Source organism: Lissotriton vulgaris, chromosome 4_1 (genome assembly GCF_964263255.1).
Source record: "Lissotriton vulgaris chromosome 4_1, aLisVul1.2, whole genome shotgun sequence".
NCBI lineage: Eukaryota > Metazoa > Chordata > Amphibia > Caudata > Salamandridae > Lissotriton > Lissotriton vulgaris.
In genome coordinates this window covers 2,006,086,873-2,006,106,624 of record NC_141691.1, presented here as the reverse complement: position 1 = coordinate 2,006,106,624, position 19,752 = coordinate 2,006,086,873, and the positions used below count along the sequence as shown (strand labels likewise).

The 19,752-nt window shown below is 44.3% G+C and overlaps 1 protein-coding gene across 3 annotated transcripts in view; it reads right to left on the bottom strand.

Moving 5' to 3' along the window:
• The window catches only part of LOC147724853 (protein FAM83H-like), a 241,160-nt gene that overhangs the window by 23,122 nt on the left and 198,286 nt on the right, over positions 1–19,752 (bottom strand). Inside the window, exon 1 of one of the 3 annotated variants that reach the window (XM_086966348.1) lies at positions 19,480–19,524. The exons of the other annotated variants lie outside the window; for them this stretch is intronic. The gene's annotated coding sequence lies outside the window, so the exon portion shown is untranslated. Of the gene's footprint in view, positions 1–19,479; positions 19,525–19,752 lie in introns of those variants that run through there. 3 annotated transcript variants of the gene reach the window in all.

Genomic DNA, 19,752 nt, shown 5'->3' with positions numbered 1-19,752 from the left:
TTTAGAAAAAAAGAATGGCAAAACTTATAATGTGGAGTAGGGCCCCAAGGGCATCAGCAATTATGAAGCATAGTTTGTGATAATTACAAATAGGGGTGTGCCCCTCCTTTTATACACAATTATTTAGAGTCCAAATAGGCACTTGAATTAATTGGCAATTCATTGTTGAGTAATGTTACATAATGAAAATTGTTGTGATAATGAGTTACAAAAGTTATTTATAATTGTGAGAATTCTTCTTTACTTTTCATTTATGGACACATTATATATGTTAATTGTTTAATGCTCATAAGTACTGTCATCAAAATATTTTCAGTACTGTATGTTCCCATTGCCCTGAAGAAGCGGGACATAAAACATGTGTCGGCGCATATTAAAACTACTAAACTCAGAGAGGACGTTTACAACTTGTATGGCACATACAAGTTGGCGGCGGGCTCGTCCCGGGCTCGTCCCAGCTGGCAAAGAACTTAGGGATCAAGATTGACAATGGCCTGGCGTTAAAATCTCAGATCCTTGGTCTTACAGGCACATGCTTTGGCCTACTCAGGACGCTCCGGAAGTTCCTTCCGCTGCTTTCTGAGTAGCACAGGAAGATGACGGTGCAGGCCTTAATAGGCTCAAGATTGGATTATTCCAATGTCCTCTATCTTGGCTTGCCAGAATATCTCTTACAGCGGCTGCAGGTGGTCCAGAACTCGGCCGCAAGGGCCATCTTCGGTCTGCACAGGCGAGCCAGAGTTTCTGGTTTTCTGCAGTCGTTGCACTGGCTGCCTATCCGTAAGCGGATAGTTTTTAAGGCTCTGACCCTGGCCCATAAGGCGCTTTACGCCTCGGGAGCCAAATATCTTCAGAAGAGGCTTGCTTTTTACCATCCCGCCAGATCTTTGAGGTCTGAAGCACTCTTCCTTGCTGTGGTCCCACGAGGAAAAAGGGCTCGGATTGGAGGTCGCTCTTTCAGGCTGCTGGCGCCACAGCTTTGGAATACTCTGCCCTTAGCTCTGCGGAGCACCTCTAATCTGTTGAACTTTAGAAAGGGCCTTAAAACTTGGCTTTTTGCCCTTTAGGTTGCTTTTTCCTCCTTTGGCCTGGTCTGTTATTCTACTGTGTTGTATTTTCTCTTTTGTTACTGTTCGTTAATTAAAAGCGCCGGGACACTCAATGGAGTAGCCGTGCGCTATAGAAAAACCAATATACCATAAAATAACATAACATAACATAACATTTGGATTTTTTTGGATTTAAATTTATATTGGACGAATAAAATTGACTTTCAAACAAAAGGATTTAACAGTAAACAATTAGTTCATGCATCCATTGGAATGAGGAGCAGCATTTGGGTTTCTATTGTTCTCGATACAGTATTTATATGATAACTCTTTGGCTTAGGTCAAATTTTTTTTATAAAAGCACAGCAGTGAACATCAGCACCTTAGGGGGGAGAGATAGAGACCACCTCCTTGGGGTCTAGGGTTTATCTGAACCTGGAAAACTCCTGGGCTATAGAAACAGCCCTGCCTCACTGTTGCACATAGTTTGTCCATGCCTGGGGACCTGCTGAGACGAGAAAGAGAGCTCCCTGTCCAGAATGTGTCCATGCCCGGGGATCAGCTGAGATGAGAAAGAGAGCCAGCCCCCTACCTTATTGGGGTCCAAAGTTCATCCATACCCGGGGATCTGCTGAGACGAGAAAGAGAGCCCCCTACCTTATTGGAGTCCAGAGTTTGTCCATGCCCGGGGATCAGCTGAGACGAGAAAGAGAGCTTCCTACCCTATTGGGGTCCAGAGTTCGTCCATGCCCGGGGATCAGCCCAGACGAGAAAGAGAGCCTCCTACCTTATTGGGGTCCAGAGTTCGTCCATGCCCGGGGATCAGCTGAGACGAGAAAGAGAGACCCCTACCTTATTGAGGTCCAGAGTTTGTCCAGGTCTGGAGAACGCTTGGGCCCCAGGGAGTGAGAACACCTGCATCATTGGGGCCAGAGTGCATTAGGCTCTGGAGACTGAGCGGGCCAGTGTGCACCCATTCATCACATGACTCATTTATTGGTGATAGGCTCAAGTACCTATAAAAATAAATCTTTTTTTTTTTTTTTTACTAAAAACAGACGAAGTCAACAGAAGCCCATTCCTAGATACTTGCCCTGAGAGACCACTCTTTCAAGAGTTGGCCTCATCGTATAATCATCAGGTCCTTCAGATCAATTCTGCACCCGAGGCAGCAGTAAGACATTTTCTCTGTTTGATTCTGCCTCAAACATCAGGCCTATACGCGTCCCACGTCTGTATTGTGCATGCATTCATCTCCGACTGAGGTTTCTTCATTTTCATCTCTCTGGAAGGTTAGGAACAGCCAGCACATACTAGTGAATGAAAAAGAGATGTGTGGGGGTCTTTTTAAGGGGGAGGAGACCAAACAACCTTTGCCAGAGGCGCGTCCTATGTAATTAGGGCGTAGTTTAAAATAAGTGACCTAGAATCCTGTACTTGACACAGCACATAGCCTGATCAGTATTTGGGTACCTCTAGGTGTGTTTTCAGTAAATGCACACACCGAGCAGACACACCTAAAACAAGCAAGACCTCGTGGCATTGCCAATGCTTGTTAAGCACTTATTTTCATTCATTGTCAAATGAATGAAAACCAACGACTTTGTCGTGAAAAATTGAAATTTAACATTCGATTCTGAAAATGTATGATTCGGAAAAAATCTGAAAATATAAGAATTGGAATAAAACATTGCAAGGAATGTAGAATCTGGGATGTTCCTTTCGATGCCTCACTCACTCCCACTTTCCCCTTCACACCACTGCCATCTAAAACACCTTTGTGTAACTCAGTTGCACCCTGTCTCCCCACAACTCTCATTTTGAAGTTTCTCCAGCTGCTGTCTGACATACATCTTCTTCCTCTTCATCGCTGTCTTTTCAATTTCTCCCTCTGTAAGTGCCTCCTTTTGTCTCCTCTACGCCACCCCCTCTGTCTCACACATACACTCACACCCCACTTGTAAACACTTTACCCTGAGGATGTTTCGAAACTGTGTACCTCATTCACCAATTGCACACAGACTTGTGGTTACAATCAGCACACATGTGACCATTGATGTGTGCACTTTTCAGAGAGGCCAAGGAATGGATGAGCATGTATTAGGAATAACTTCATTACCTAAATGACAGGGAAAACTCACACTGCCTTCATCCCCAACTCCAGAGCTCTCTGCTGTGCGCCGCCATGAACACTCATTCACCCCTTGATCCCACCCATACACCTCGAGGCGCCTCAGTTCATATCATGAGGTATAGAAGCCACATATTTTGCATGAATAAGAAAACTATAGAAACCATGCTTATAGGAAAAATGAAATCTCTTTAGGGAATAGAGACACACTTAATGTGCAACGTGTGAAAGGTAAACAGGGACTGCATTGCCGACTTTGATTACCTTACGGTTTCTTATACTCACTGACCAGAATGATCACTGTTAAATATGTTAATATGGGGGCCTCTAGGTACCAGTTTCAGCCAGATTTGTAAATACTGCTGGTGCTGCACACTGGCAGGACCCGCCTCTCGGTATACCATATAATAAATGTGCAGGTCTGGTGAGCCCATCCCAAACGTTTGGTCGGTAGCCTCGCCTGCCCACTGAAGCCTCCATGCCCCCTGGTCTCAAAGACTACAAGCTTTGATTGACGTTCCACCTGGAAGTTCTTGTCCAATCGCATCCTCTGTAACAAATGCAGTGCAGCGCTTCAACATTCTGACCATTCACTCTCTCTCTCTCCAAGAGTTTAAAACTGCACTGAAAAGACATCTGTTGTAACTGAAAGCACGGTCGTTCGGCCTCCCCGGCCCCTCTGACGTAAATATTTACAGTTAATGGCTCGAGGCTCGATTGGCTCACAGATGTGCTTGTCTGATACGAAAACGTAGTTTAACGCTTTAGGCTCTAATAAGCGAATATATTTGTGTTGGTCGCCTGCCAATCATGCTCTTACAATGACTCAATTATCCAAGCTTAACGGCTTTTCCATCTGCTTATTTGAAACATCCCGCCTTCCTGAACTAAGTTTTAGGTGTTGCCGCTTATTGGTGTGAATGTTGTGAGGTCATAAGTGTTTCATTTTGGGTACGAGTTATGATTTGTGTGTCTTGTGTACGTTCTGTTGTGTTGACTCAACCAAAACTGGTGGATTTCAGTGTGGCTTTTTGGTTTCAGTTTGTTACCATATTTGACCTTTAACTGAAGTTTGTTAAGTGAATTTCAGAGTTTTTTCTAAAACATATGCTATGGTCTTAAAACTAATCTTAACAATAGATTCACTTTAGGAGTGGGGTTTTCAGTGAATTTCTTGGTTGTATGGGGGGGCGGGGAGATCAGGGAAGGCGAGGGGTATGAGATACTTCAACACGCCCTACGAACGGTCCATGGAAAGGCCCTCTGACGACACACCCTGGAAGGCCAACCCCCATGGTGCAAATCCCTGTGCTCCAAAGTGGCCACAGCGCCTGTCCGAAAGCAATCACACAGTGTGCGGCAACACCTGTTGTGCACATCCTTTAACAATGTGCAGCAGAGTTTGACTGCACTGCCTGGCCAAAGGCCTTGTTCCATGCCAAACATGTCATGGGCAACTAGTCCCTGCTGTGCATGTTCTTCCGCCGTGCAGAAAGGGTATGTCTGTGAGCAGTTGGAGTTTGACTGCAGTTCCTGGCCATAGGCCAAGCCTGTCCTGTGCCCCAGTGGGCACCCGATCCGCACAGTGAGCACAGGGCATAAGCCCAACCCACCACATTCAGCCATACGGAGCCCAGGAGCCCATCGAGACAAGCTCTTTTATGGAAATGGTGGTTCTCAAAAGAACCATTCTCTGTTTTTAGGGACCACTTGTTTGTGTATTTACAGTGTGTAGGAGGCTGGCTTAGTATATGGTGCTCACTTTTGTAAGTGTAGCACCCTACACTAATCTAGACAACACTTCTGGTCATTTTAGTGGTCTCAGACAACCGTAGAAAGCTCTGTAAGTGGTAGCTGTGGAGGGTGGTCTTCCGGCTTAGTCCAGAAGGAGTGTGAAGCAGCTTGTTTACCAGAACATAATAGATTAAGTGAAAAAGAACCACACAGTGTATTTATAAAAATATGTATTTTTTATAAGACACTCACAAACACAAACAGATATTTCCTATCCAGAGATATACACAATGCACAAAATACTTTGCAAAGAAAATAGGTAAGTAGCATGATATGCACAGTGGTCACCAGGGGGGGGACCAAACCATATAGTAAAATAATAGAATGCGAACCACGACTTGAGTCAAGGCTATATCCAGAAGATGTAGAAGTGCCTGGGACCCAAGGAGCCACCAAAAGTAAGTAACCAGGATCCCAAATGAAGGTCGTGTGCAGAGTGGGAACACAACCGCATGCTCAATTCAAGCCAACGGGGAAGTTGTGGTTGCAATTTTAAAGAAGGTGGACCATGAAGAAACCTAGTGGAAGACAGAAGGTTGGAAAGCCACCCCACCCGTGGATACCCTAGGAACCAAGATACCTACAACAGGGAAGCCGGTGCATACGTGTGAAGTGGCGTCAGAAACCTCAATAAAACTCAAGAGAGGACTTCAGGAAGATGCTGCTGGAGAAGAAGGTTAAAGTGTCCGGTGGAACTCAAAGGTGAATTCAAGATGAGAAGTACCTGCAAGCACAGGGGGCAGAGTCTATGCCCCTCAGGAGTGACCAGGAGGCACGGAAGACGAATGCCACAGATATCGGGTGTTACAGGAGAGTTGATGTGACTTGAATCTGCAGCTATGTAGGCCAAGCAACGCAGTGGAAGATGAGGAGCCGTTCAGGAGCTGTCCTACATCAGATGTCAAGAGCTGTGTGGTGTCCGTCGGGAGCACCAACAAGCCTTGGCAACTGTAACCAACGTGGCAAGCAAAAAAGGTGCAGTGTCTGGACCAGCAAGGTCCAAGGGACTCACCACAAGCAGGGGAGTCAGAGTAGGCCCAGAGCAATCAGGGGAGCCCACTGGAATCGAAGAAGACCCTCGAGAGGACCCACAGGCCAGAGGCACAGAAGTCGTAAGGGGACCTCGTGCAGCTCAACAAAGATGCAAGCCCACGGTGCAAAGGATGCAGTGAGGATGAAGATCTTGGTCAGAGGATATGCTTGAGGCTGGAGCTTCTTGGAGCCCGAAGAGTTCTGAGGATGAGAGCCAACAAGCCCTGGCAGCGACAAGTAGACAAAGTGCCCAGGGGTTTGGATCCTGCGGTTCCACCAACTGATACTGGACTCAAACTCAGTGAGAAGACAGTTCAGGCCTCGTGGGAGTTGTAGAACCACCACCTGTGTTGCAGAACCTTTCGGAGTCTGTGAGAGCCCTAGATCAGCAGACCAGTCAGCTTGGTTGCGGTGTCTGCAGATGCAGGGAAGTCACTCCTTCACTTCAAGGGAGATTCCTTCAGGTGTCTTGGATGCCTACAGGCCTTGGAAGGATTCTGTATGGAGCACAGGCACAGACTTTGCAGCGGATGAGCAGGATGACGAGACCAGGAGCAGCAGGAGGCTTCCCTGTTGCAGTCTCAGTGCCACAAGCGAAGTCCAGAGTGCCAAGACAGTTGAAGATGAAGTGGTGTCTTGATCTGAATCTTGGCCCACGATGAATCTAGGTACCCAACCTACAAGTAAGCCCTTAAGTACCCTGAGGGAAGGGTTGGGCCGATTCAGGGGCCCTCCCAGAGGAGGAGCTGGACAGTGAGGAGGATACTCTCATGTCCTTTGTCCAGTTTCGTGCCAGAGTGGGAGCCAACAGCTCCCTGAACTGGTTTGAACGGGAGTATGCAAGGAGGCCACCAAATGTGTCCTTCAAGCAGTCTCAGTGGCGCTGGCAAGAGCTCCCACTCTGCCCCAATACAGTAAACACTGTCTGGGAGGTGGTCACACCTCCCTGTGACAAGATATCTATTGTCCTGCCTTGCCCTGCTCGTGCTGGGCTCAGCAGCAGGAGGGCAGAAACAGGTCTCTGGTCGGTAGCATCCCTAGCTTGCTGTCCGGTTCTGGATGACTGGTACCGGAAGCGGTTTATAGTGCATGGAATCATACCTTTGTACCTCCCACACTGTTTATGGTGTAGGGGTAGGATTCCAACATGTTTGATACCGAACATGACAGGGTTCGTTACAGCCACTATAGAGGGGACGCATGGCCCCTCTATATGTTATTTGGCTGATGCAATTACAACCCGGGAAAATGGACTCCGAAGGTTGTAAGGGTGCCTGTGCACCCTTACACTTAGAACCAAGCACCCTGTCTTCAGGATTGAAAGTCCTGCCGATGGGGTGACTTATAGGTTTTAAGAGTAGTGACCTCAGAAATAGGGAAACCTATATCTGTTGTAAGTGGTGCTAACACCAGCTTACACAGGCTGCAATGGCAGGCCTGTAGTCGCAATTTGAGTGGTGCCCCATGGGTGGCATAATACATGCTGCAGCCCATGGGGAACCCCTGGTGTACCTATGCCCTGGGTACCTTAGTCCAATTTAGGGGAAAAAGCACAGTGACTGGGGTCCTGATTAGCAGGATCCCAGTCAGACAAGTCAGAAACAGCATCACACCAGGCAAAAAGCGGGGGTAACCATGAAAGCAGTTCCTACTTTCCTACACTGTGTTTTCTTACAAATGTGGCAACACATGACCACTTACAAATGTAACAATTTTTATTCTCATTGATGGAATTTCTTCGAATGGTCTTCCACCTTCGTTGCCAATCTCGGAATTCTTCAGATTTTTGTTTTCCATGCCATGTAGTGAGGTGCAAAGTTGCTCATATGGGCATTGTTCCCTCCAATTTCCTGAAGAAACTTGTAAGGAACATTTTGTGGTTTATTCCTGGGAAGCTGGTAATTGTTTTTTTCTTGGTTCTTCTAGGAACTGTTTTTCATGTGATGACTGCAGATGTTGCATAAACATTGAAGTCCTAAATGATTAGCCACCTCTATGCCACCTGCTCAGTTTTTCACCACATACTTTGCATGTGACCTCACCTGGCACTATTACTCTCCAGGTGGGTGTGTTAACCAAACTCCTACACAATGGAGTGCTTTGAGGATTTCCATACATTGGTTGTCTCGCCAGTGCAGAGGATTTTCTCTTCCAGCGCTTCGGATGATACAGGAACCTCATTGTCCGTAGTGTTGAAAGAAGCGCTACCTGTGTGTGTGTGACTCAACACGCAGTGCTAGATTTACAACGTTGGAACATTGACTTGTGTGTGTGTGTGTAGGGGGGGAGCGTAAACCTGTCAGGGTTTGGGAACTCTGGGATGAGTTCGCAAACCCCATGCATCAAACATTTTTTCTCCATTTTAAACGTTGGGAGTGGGGGGTTTGAGTGTACCCCCCACCTAGGTCTGGAGTTCAAGGTGTGCCAACCTTGTTCACTTTAGTTTGCTTTTAGATTTATTTTTCAGGATTAAGAGAGCATGCATCGTGTCCTGCAATGTTGATCATGAAAGAACATTTTTAGCCGGCCAATCAGAGCCTTCGGGAATGTGAACCACGTTTGATCCTTGGATCCAAGGTGGGTGATGGTAGAAAAAGCTTCCTCGTCCAATTAGGTTTTATTATATATATTTTATATGCAGGTGGGCCAGGACGTGTGGGACAGCATCATTTTCATGGGGAGAGGGACATACCTTTTAAATGTCCCGGGGACCTTCTACCCCAGGGCCTATTCATATGTAAAAGTGAGGGGGTGTGTCACCCCCCTCCCTGAGCCTTTTTTGAGCCCGGGCATCCCAACCCCTTGGGCTAATTCATATGTAAAGGCCGGTGGGAATTTTCTTCCGATACTCAGTTCTATCACGTCATAGTATGTAGAATTTTGGTTTTAACTAGCTACATATTGTTCTGGTCAATAGCATTATACAAAGTTCCCAAGGCGCAGAGCAGCAGTGTCCTTAATGTATAGCGTCATTATAGAACGTGTTGTCTAGGGTAGAATGTAGATGCATAGGTGGGGAGCGCGTGAGGGTGGTGGGGACAGTTGACTTGAGGAGAAGTAAGTAGGACGTTCGCCTGTCTGCTCCTTTACATGCTAAGAATAAATACTTATACTCTTGAACCGATCATCTCATGTGGATCCATGAATATAACAAAGTTGGCAATGGGTTAGGGGAACAATTTTGAGGTGAGAGAGCAGACACCTGTAACCGGGCGAAGAAGAAATCGCTATCCCCAGCCGCTGCGAACAGTAAGTGGGTGACCGAATATTCTGTGATCCGAATCACCTGGCTCCCTTTTTGCTACTGTAAGGTTCGTGCTACCGTTATTTTGTCAGGCTGCGAGCGTTGAAAGCCGCAAGGACTTAAGAAACAGCGAGGATGCTGTAGGAGGTCACAAGTTCTTGTGTGGGGTTCGTGCGACATCGTGCTGGCAAAAAGAAAGCACGCATGGACGGTAATAAATGGATATGAAAAAAAGAAAGTGCAAGAATACTTGGAGATACTGTGGTCTGAAAAAAGTAAACAATGTTTCATGAATGCAAGATTTGGAATTCTGCCAGGCCTTAGTCACGCTCTGCCATGGAAAAAAACTAACTCCAGTTTATTGTGTAGACTTTGCAAAGGTGGAGAAGAAAATATTGTCCATCTCCTATGTATCTGTCCTGGCCTTAGCAGAGAAAGATGTGCATTACTTAAACCTCATTTTAATCTTCGGGCCACAAGAACATGCAGGCAGGCATTGAAAATTTGTCTTGATCCAAATGATATAGTTATGAACGTTGCCTTTGTAAAATTTTTAAAAATTATAACTACCGAATTAGAAAAGTAGATGAGGAAAAAATCTTTTATGACATCATAAACAAATAAATAGATAATTTTTAAAAATTTTACTATATTTTTATTTAAGTTCAATCATCTCAATTTTAAGGATAAAAGAAATGCCTTCTTTTTTAGTATTGTATTGTATTGTATAAATTGAAAATGTTTTTGTAATGGAAGTATTGTAAGATTTTAATTAATCAAACAATAAAGAATTACTTACTTGGGTTCGTGCGACATCACGCAACAGCGCACGCACACGGAATCAATCATCTGGAAGGCGCATTAGTTTTGATAAGCGTCTGATGTCATTTGATAGACATTCTATATGCTTCTACGGTACACGGCAGCCATGTTAAATCAAGAATGAACACAATAGCCATTGTTATAGGGCAAATAAGTGAATGACAGTTTGAGGAAATCTCCTAAATAAAAATAAAGAAGGTACAAGTAAAAATAACGACGAAAGTGGTGAATCAGAGATACTGCACACCAAAATATTTTTGAATCAGGAATTTTTATTCCATTATTAGTGAAGAAGTCTCTACTTGTTTTGTGGATTACACAGTGAAAGTAATAATACTGAACAATTCCACATTACTTTTACGATGAGTCAACAGACTTTCTCATTGTGTCCGCCACAAGCATTTGGTCATCTGGCTCGAAACCTGCATTAAGATGGTGTGAATGGAAGGATTATTTCTTGAATTAGATTTAAACTGTTGATGCAGGTGGAAAAATGAAACCAGAACACAAGAAACTCATTTTATTACATTCTTTAGGCCCAAAGGGGTGGATAACTTTTAATCAAATGCATAAAACTGTGGTGGGCAGTGGTGATGTGAGGGTTTTCAACATAGCCATTGAAAATCTAGATATGCACTTTGCTCCCAAAGTATGCATAGGTGTAACACACTATACGCTTTTTCAGAGAAAATAATTAAAGAATGGATTATGTCAGACAATTAATCAAAAGCTGGTGAAAGTTTGAATGGACTGCTGAGTGTGAAATAGATTTTCAAATGGCAAAGAAGTGTATTGCCAATTCTTTACCAATTCTTTGCCAATGGGGCATCGCTTAAAGGTTTTGATCCAAATATTGCTTATGTAATCACCACTGATGCTAGAGGTAAAGGATTGGGAGCGCTTCTTACCCATGTTGAGCTGGATGGCTAGGAGAATGTGATTGCTTATGCCTCGAGATCATTATCTCCTACAGAAGAAAGGGTTTTGGTGATCGAGAAGGAGAAGCTTGCATATGCATTGGCGGTAGATCACTTAAGAGCCTTTGAGTGGGGAAGGCGTTTTACACTGAGATCTGATCACAAACCTATGGTAAAGATATTGACCACAGAAGGAACTGTTAATACTTCTGCGAGGTTGACACGGTTGTCAGTAAAATTACAAGACTACAACTACAAAGTGGAATTTGTACCAGATAAAGTCAACATAATTGCTGATTATCTTTCCCGTATGCCAAAGCGGTTGGTTGAATGTGAGGATGAGGCCCGAAATGATTTCCAAATTGCTTATGTACATGATTCGTGTAATGTCTGCATAAAGAGAGAAGTGTGGGACCTTGCATACAAGGAGGATAAAGAGTTAACTAAGGCTATAATCTATCTTCAGAATGAATGGCCACCCAAACCAACTTTGGATGTAGGTGTAAAGCCTTTTTGTGAAGTGCAAAAAGAATTGTGTGTCCAAGTTGAGTATACTCGGAGGGACGAGAGAGTTGAACCTCCAAAAAGACTGTGTAGTTTGATCATTGAGCTCTGCCATGAAGGCCATTTCAGGATAATATGAACTAAACAAATGGTAAAAATGTCATTCTGGTGGCCAGGAATAGACATTGAAATTGAGAGCTATGTTCGAGAATGCCCTAAATGTGCAAACAAATCCTCTAACATTGAAACCTCATATGAGCACATTTCCCATACCAAAGCCACCTTGGGATTCAGTTGCAATTGATGTAATGGGTGCAAATGGGGAAACACAGAAATTCATTATTGTATTGATGGATATGTTCTCTAGGTGGCCAGTTGTTAGGGTGGTGCAAAGAGTGGATGCTGATGCTGTTTCTGTTTCTTGGACAAAACTTTCTCAATGGAGGGAATTTTTACGAACTTATCAAGTGAGAATAGTATACAATCTATGTCAAAAAGGGCAAAGGAATATTTTGACAGACTAAGAATTAAATACAGACGACACCCTTATATAACCAGAACAGTAATGTTATTGTGGAGTGTTTCAATAGAGGACTCAAGAACATCATTCAGTTGTCACGTCGAAGGCACATGAGAATACTAGTGATAACAGCAACGTTGATGCACTGATGGACTGTAAGCGACAGAGAAAACCTCCTGTGTGGTAAAAGGATTACATCTCTGAAAACTTTCCTTTGTAATTGTTTCCTTTTTTTTTGGCATTTTATTTATTTTCTTTTTGGGGGAATATGGAGATGGGGTCTAGTAATTATATGGTCAATAGAAATGTTGCATACTTATTAATGACGTTTACATGTGTAAAAAACAATACATTTACATGCTATGTCATTCAGTGGGATGTGTCATGGTCCTTAATGTTGTTTAGAGTCATTAAAGAATGTGTGGTTGCGGGTAGAATGGAGGTGCGTAAGTGAGGAACACGTGAGGGTGGGGTGGACGGTTTACTTGAAGAGACGTTTGTAGGACGTTCGCCTGTCTGCTCCTTACGGTACTAATAATAAATACTATACTCTTGTACCGATCATCTCGTGTGAATTCATGAACATAACACATTGTGACTGTCAAATCATTTACTAAATCAGCTCTCGCACGCATATCACTCACACTTCCATCTTTTGTCAAGACCACTCCAATATGGCCGCCAGAGAGCATAGGCCAGCCTTCTGACCCATGAACTTGAATTCACTTCCTTTTAAATATTTCTCCTTACTTCCCGACTCTGATCTACCATACACCATGGCATAAGACAACTTTTTGACTGCAGGGACCTTTTACAAATCCCAGATTGGAGGTACGCCTATCTCGCGACCCTCTTTCAGCAAGTTTAGTTTCAACCCTTTCCAATACGGTACTTTATTTCTTCCATGTACCTTCTAGTTACAAGAACAGCGATTTCAATATGGAGGCCCAGTACTTAGCTTATCGGCACGCTGAGATTTTACAGATTATTATTACTTTGTGCTAGGACCGCCACGGTAGGCATGTTGCGCCATTATTGGTTTCTCTTTTTAACCTCTTCGGTGCTCATGACGGAGCGGTTCAGTCATGAGCGCCGGTTGGGCTGTGCTTATGACGGAACCATTCCGTCATGGCCACGCAAGTTTTTTAGACCTTCAGCACAGCGCGAAAATTCGCGCCGCGCTGAACGGGTTAAATACTAAAGTGATAGCCTAAACTACATGTCCTCTCTTTTATCGACAGGACTGTACTATATCTTGACGTACACACCTTTTTCTGAGAAAATTGAAACATTTTGAATTGTAACTACCAAGATCCATAGACAAAATCCAGGTAAACCTGTTTAGGCCATAAATACATGAGACCCCTAATCATAGGACCAACATACGTTATAACCTGGATTCTTTATACTCCCAGGTTCCCTTAAAATGCTTACCTCATTAAGATCGCTACCTACTTAAGAAATTAAATATTCCCAACCTGACACCAAAAACACGAGCACTAGGACACCCCTAATAGAAAACCCCATGTCATTTTCTTTACTACTAGCATGGAGCGTTGGGCAACAGTTTGTAGCGCACAACGTACCAACTTTAGGGCATGGAGATTAAACAAATAATTATTTTTGTACAACCATATAATAATGTTAGCGTATTCTTTTTGGTTTTTTCATTATTTAAAAAAAAAAATGTAATTATTGCCCTTAAACCAAAACAAATGTTTGCAATACTGGAAATGTCTTCTTAAGTTGGGTATTAGGAGTATTTTAACTTAAGTGATGTGAAATGTGCTGGTTACCTGCATAGTCTTTCTTTAATGTCTGTTGTGGCTGACGCTGTTCTATTGGATGCTTTTGTCATTGTGTTTGTGTGTGGTGAATCCCTCCCCCTTGAGAAGGGGTGCTCCCCCTTGGCTGCAAGGCCTCTGCTGCTGCATGATTGGGTCATGTGCTCACACAGCTTATTTAACCTCACCCCAGGCCGTCCAGCCCAGATGACACATCTTGCTATTGCATTTTCCCTCTTACTGTTACACCACTTTCCAACCTTACCTGACAGACACACCTGCCTCCCTCACACCTGTTCAAGAACTTAAGTGTACTACTTCCACAGAATCACTGTTTACACTCTCTCTCCTCAGGCCCCTCAGCGTCCACACCTTTGCATTATTCTAGTACCTTTCCAGGGTGAACCTCACAGCCCTCCCAACACCTCAGGGTGTATGGTGCAAATTCCTACAAGTTGCTGCCTACTGCACCAGAAGGACTACACTGAACCTACTGTAGCTGGCTGTCTAATGGCTGCTCCCCTCTCTGGGTTAACTCTATGTGGTACGTACTGCATGCGTATCTGTGCCTCTGGGGTCAGGCTTCTGTCGCTTGTGGGTGGGTTCCTGACAGAATTCTCTGGTTGCTTAACCGGACTTCCCAGAGATGGGTTCCTGTTACTCATGGGTGAAATCCTCGCTGTATTTTCTAATGGCCTAATCAGACCTGTAAGGGTTGGGTTTCTATTACTCATGGGCGAGCTGTATATTGTATTTTCTGATTGCTTACCCGGACCGTCAAGGGTTGGGTTTGTTACTCATGGGTGAACTCCTCCATGTATTCTCCAGTGGCTTAACCGGACCTACAAGCGCTGGGTTTCTGTTACTCTTGGGCAGGCTCCAGTGCTTACCTTGTAAAAGAATGAGTTCTGGTGCCTAGGGCTCTGCCCACCATCCCCGGCTGGTGCTTTTAAATGTCGGTCCACTGAACACCAAGCTGTATTCCTAAATCCTTCTCCTGCTTCTTTAATCCAATTCCAGATACTCCTTGCCTGTTTATCTCATTCTTGCTGGCTGCAGATTTCTCCCTCGGTAAAGCTTTTTGTCTGTCTTTCTCTTCATCCGTTGTTCCGTTTTGTGTGTTTTTCTCTTAAGTTCCGGTGGCCCCCACTGCCTCCCACCAGTTCAAATTAAGCACTGGTAGGCTCCATATTGTATTAATCGTTGCTTAACCAGGACCTCCGAGTGTTGGGCTTCTGGTATTCATGGGTTCGCTCCATATAGTATTCTCTGGTTGCTTAACTGCACCTCCAGGGTTGGGGTTCTTTAGCCATGGGAGGGCTCAGAGTAGCATTCTTGTGGTGCTTAACCAGGCCTCCAGGGCCCGGCATCAGCCGCTCATGGGTGGACTTCATAAACTATTTTCTGTTTACACCCTCGGACCTCAAGTGGTAGGACTTCTGTCACTCATTGGTGGACTCCATATAGTCTATTTGTTTAACCGTGTCTCAGGCCAAATTAAGATGTTTAGAGGCCCTAAGCACTTAAAAGATTTTGGTGCCCCCATATCTAAACACACAAGATGATGGAATGTTGCACAATGGCAAAACATTCACCTCCAGTCACAGATCTGGGTTTAATCCATCGTTATTTTGCTCACCAAGCCACCCCAGTTCAGACATGGCCATATGCAAATCAGACTTGACCCTGTGACTCATGGGAACAGTCCAACCCGAACTGCCTACCCGTGTTTTCCCTGGACTCGAATCAAGCATCCTAGGACCGCTTTGTGGCTATCAGCCATCTTCAGCCAGGATAGCTTAACTACAGTGGTGTAGTGAGCACGGGACTCACGTCTGGGCATACCCTTCCCACATAGGGTGAACAGCAAAACACACAAGATGATGGACGGAATGTTGCACAATGGCAAAACATTCACCCCCAGTCACAGATCTGGGTTTAATCCATCATTATTTTGCTCACCAAGCCACCCCAGTTCAGATATGGCCATATGCAAATCAGCCTTGACCCTGTGCCTCATGGGAACAGTCCAGCCCGAACTGCCTAGCCATGTCTTCCCTGTCCGGAATCAAGCATCCTAGGACCGGTTTCTGGCTATCAGCCATCTTCAGCCAGGATAGCTTGACTCCAGTGGCGTAGTGAGCACGGGACCCACGTCTGAGCGTACCCTTCCCACATAGGGTGAACAGCAAAACACACACGATGATGGACGGAATGTTGCACAATGTCAAAACATTCACCCCCAGTCACAGATCTGGGTTTAATCCATCGTTATTTTGCTCACAAAGCCACCCCAGTTCAAACATGGGTATATGCAAATCAGCCTTGACCCTGTCCCTCATGGGAACAGTCCAGCCCGAACTGCCTAGCCATATCCGTAGCTCATCTGGGCCGCGGATGTGCTAACGGCCGACGGAGCCCCACCCACTCAATAGAACGCCAACACCGCAGCCGAAAAACCACTGCGGTTAAGGAATACTTTCCGGGCCGCGGATGTGCTACGAACTAGGTAGCCTGTGGGGAGTCGTCGTCTTAGAAAATGAGCAGGGCGTAAAGATTACCCCTGCCGTGGGAGCCCATGTAGCAAACTTTTCTACTTTTGTTAATTACGGGCCCTGATGATGTGTGGTTGAGCCTGCATGGGTGAAACCGTGAGTTTTTAATTTTAACACACATATATCCCCACGGATTGGGTGCGCCTTAGCGTACGTACACCGCCGGAGGATAGTTTTAGGTCCTGAAGAATGCTGAGCTGAATTAGCATTTAATAGCTGAAACATGTCGACCTTCATTTTTTAGGGCACAAGGTTTCAAATATACAAACCTATGAGTGTCCGTCACACTACATTTTATTGATGCCGGCTAGCCCTTTATTAAAGTCAGTACAGGGCACAGTTGGTCATCTTTCAACTACCAATCTTTAATTCACTGACATTGCACTTTGAGCACTACTTCACTACACTATAACACACACAAAAAAACAGTTCTGCTGTAAATCAGGCGTTGCAGAACACTGGGGGGACATTCGGCCTCCCCAGTGGAAACCCAATGATGAAGCATGTCACCAACTAGTGGTGAGTGAGGGTTCTTCTAAAGAAAAAATGTTTTTTTCTTCCCCTTGTTTTCACCTTTCCACATCTTTCTTTAGTTATTGTGTATATATAGTTGCAAATTTTGGAGTTTTTTCATTTGTTTGCACAATTAGTCACTTCTATGTTGTTGTTATATAGTATCTTTGAGGGGTAGAGGAGTGACCAAGCCACCCTAGCTCTCCTGTTGTTTTTGTGTATTTTTCGAAATTAAACATAACTTAGAATAAGATGGTAAATAATGTTTATTTTCAGATACTTCCACTTTACTTATTGGTTCACTTGCAGTTTCGCACCAAGTGGTCCATGGTAAATATGGCAATAAACCCGTTCGTGCTCCCGTCGGCCGTTGGACGACGGGAGCACAACCTCGCGGGTGCTGCCGTCGGCCAATGGCCGACGTAGCCCCGCCCACTCAATAGAACGCCCGCACCACGGCGGAAAAACTGCTGCGGTTAAGGCGTTAAAAATGTCTGTGGTGCCCCCCATCCCTTGATGCCCTAAGCAAGTGCCGATTTTGCTTAGTGGTTCTTCCAGCCCTGCCGTGTCTCTAAGGACTGGGTGTCTGCTGCTGTATGGTGATAGCCTCATAGTATTCCATAGCTGCTCCAGCTTCAGTCATTAGTGGGTGGACTCTGTCACCTCTCTCTGACCTCTCATCAATCCCCAGAGTTGGGTTTCATTCACTCCTGGGTAGAAAGATATAGGGGCATATTTACAAGGCCCCTGCGCCACTAGAGCATCACTTTTTTTGAAGCTCCTGTGGTGCTCAATGCTGAGCCATATTTACAAGGCCACGCAAATCCACCTTGCGTGGCTTTTCAAGGCCTTGTAAATATGGGCCCCTTTCACAAGGTACTCTGCGTCAAAGGGGCGTTCCATGGGTGTTGCTGTGGGTGTTCCCGCGCAACATCCAGGAATTCTGACACATTCCCAGATTTACAAGGTTTTATATCCATAGGAATGTGTCAGATTCTAATGCTCCCCCAAGGGAGGCGCAATGAGGAGAAATACTTTTATTTCTCCTCTTTTTTGCACTTTCTATGGGTTCTGTATACTGCAGCGCACACACAGAAGGAAAAAACACCATCAATGATTGTTTTTGTGCAGGAAGGTGTCCGGGACTGGAGAACACAGCGGGTTAAAGAAAGAACAGATACTGTCCGGGACTGGAGAAAATAGCAGGTTAGAGAAAGAACAGATACTGTCCGGGTCTGGAGACCACAGCGGGTTAGATAAAGAACAGATACTGTCCGGGACTGGAGAACACAGTGTTTCAGAGAAAGAACAGACACTGTCCAGGTCCAGCGAAGACAGCGGATTGGAGAAAGAACTTATACTGTCCGGGTCTGGAGAACACAACAGGTTAGACAAAGAAGAAACTGTGTAGTGAAGCCATGATTGTTCAAATCATAGGGAAGACTGTCACGTTAATGCTAAAATTAAATATACACTATCACTCCAATCAACAAATCATAAACATTACCAATCTTTTAAGAGATGACATTCATAAGTCTTCCTAGGTAAGGGAAGCCTAAGTCACTATAGTATATTGCTATTTAATATCGATTATTTCTATCCATCACTTTCTAATTTATATAGTAGTGCCAATGGCTTACTTGTTATTAGGCAATTTGATGCTACTAAAATTATTTGTAAAAAATAATTAATGATAGGGGCTTTCAGCCAGCCTTCTTTGTTCCTTGGTTTTTGTTGCAACATTCATTTTTTGCTTTCATCCACCACAGGATCTAACCTGGGACTATGGGTCACCTCACTTGAGCCATTGGCTTCCTTCATTATGAGCGACAGTATTCTGCTTGAGCACAAAGTGTTTTTCTGCCCACAAAACAGTCCTCTTGAGTGCCCAGGACTGTGTTGATTTTGTATAAAAAAATGTTATCCTGCGACACTACTAGAACACCCCATACCGCCCCATCCCCAGCGTGAACTGCTAGAAAAATACAATAATTTAATGGGTTTTAATACCAGTCAAGGATTAGCACCTCTGCATGCAGCTGCTTGTATTAGTAACCCCTCATCCAGGTGCCTGTGTTTGAATGTGCTTCCAACCTGCTCAAAGATGGCCGAAAGGGCGAGCATGCAGGCGGTGGACATTTTTTAATGGTTCTGTGAAGCTTGACTACCGAAACATTCAAAGATGCCTGCCAGTGTGCACGCATGCACGCTGTCCCATTTTTCTTTCTTTTTTGCAATAATGATTTACTATAATATATATATACTTTTTAAACAACTATTGGTAAAGGAACCTAGTCTGGCAATAATCACTGAACTACTGACTTTGCCAGTAACTAATATATATTTTCATGGTGCATCTCCGTGTTTTTTTCGTCTTTCTGTCTCCAAGTCCTTAAGTGTTAAACCTACATAATACTCAATGATTTTATTATGAGTTTTGCATCTATTTAAAATGTTTACATCTCCTAATTTTTTACGTTTTGTATGATACTAACAATATTACTCCTGTAATGTATTCTATCAAAATTCAATTGGATTATTTGCTTGTGAATCTTTGTTTTTCTTAAACTTAAATAAACATTTTTTAAATGTGATCAAATGAATAAAAGGGTACCTGCCACATTGGGGCACAGTTTCTCATCTTCTGGAGAACTTTCTGGAGAGCGAAAGGGAGAGAAGAAGAAAAAGAGAAACAGAAAGACAGTGAGAAAGAGAGAGAAAAACGAAGGGAAAAATAAAGCAGATGGCTGTCTTATTGACAAACGTTTGGAGAAATACTGAAGTCATGATGGGAGGGAGTGCGAAAGGGAGAGAGAGAGCGAGAGAAGGAGAGAGAGATCCTTAATACTCCAAAATTCGAGTGTGCTTTGATCAAAAAGTGACCAGT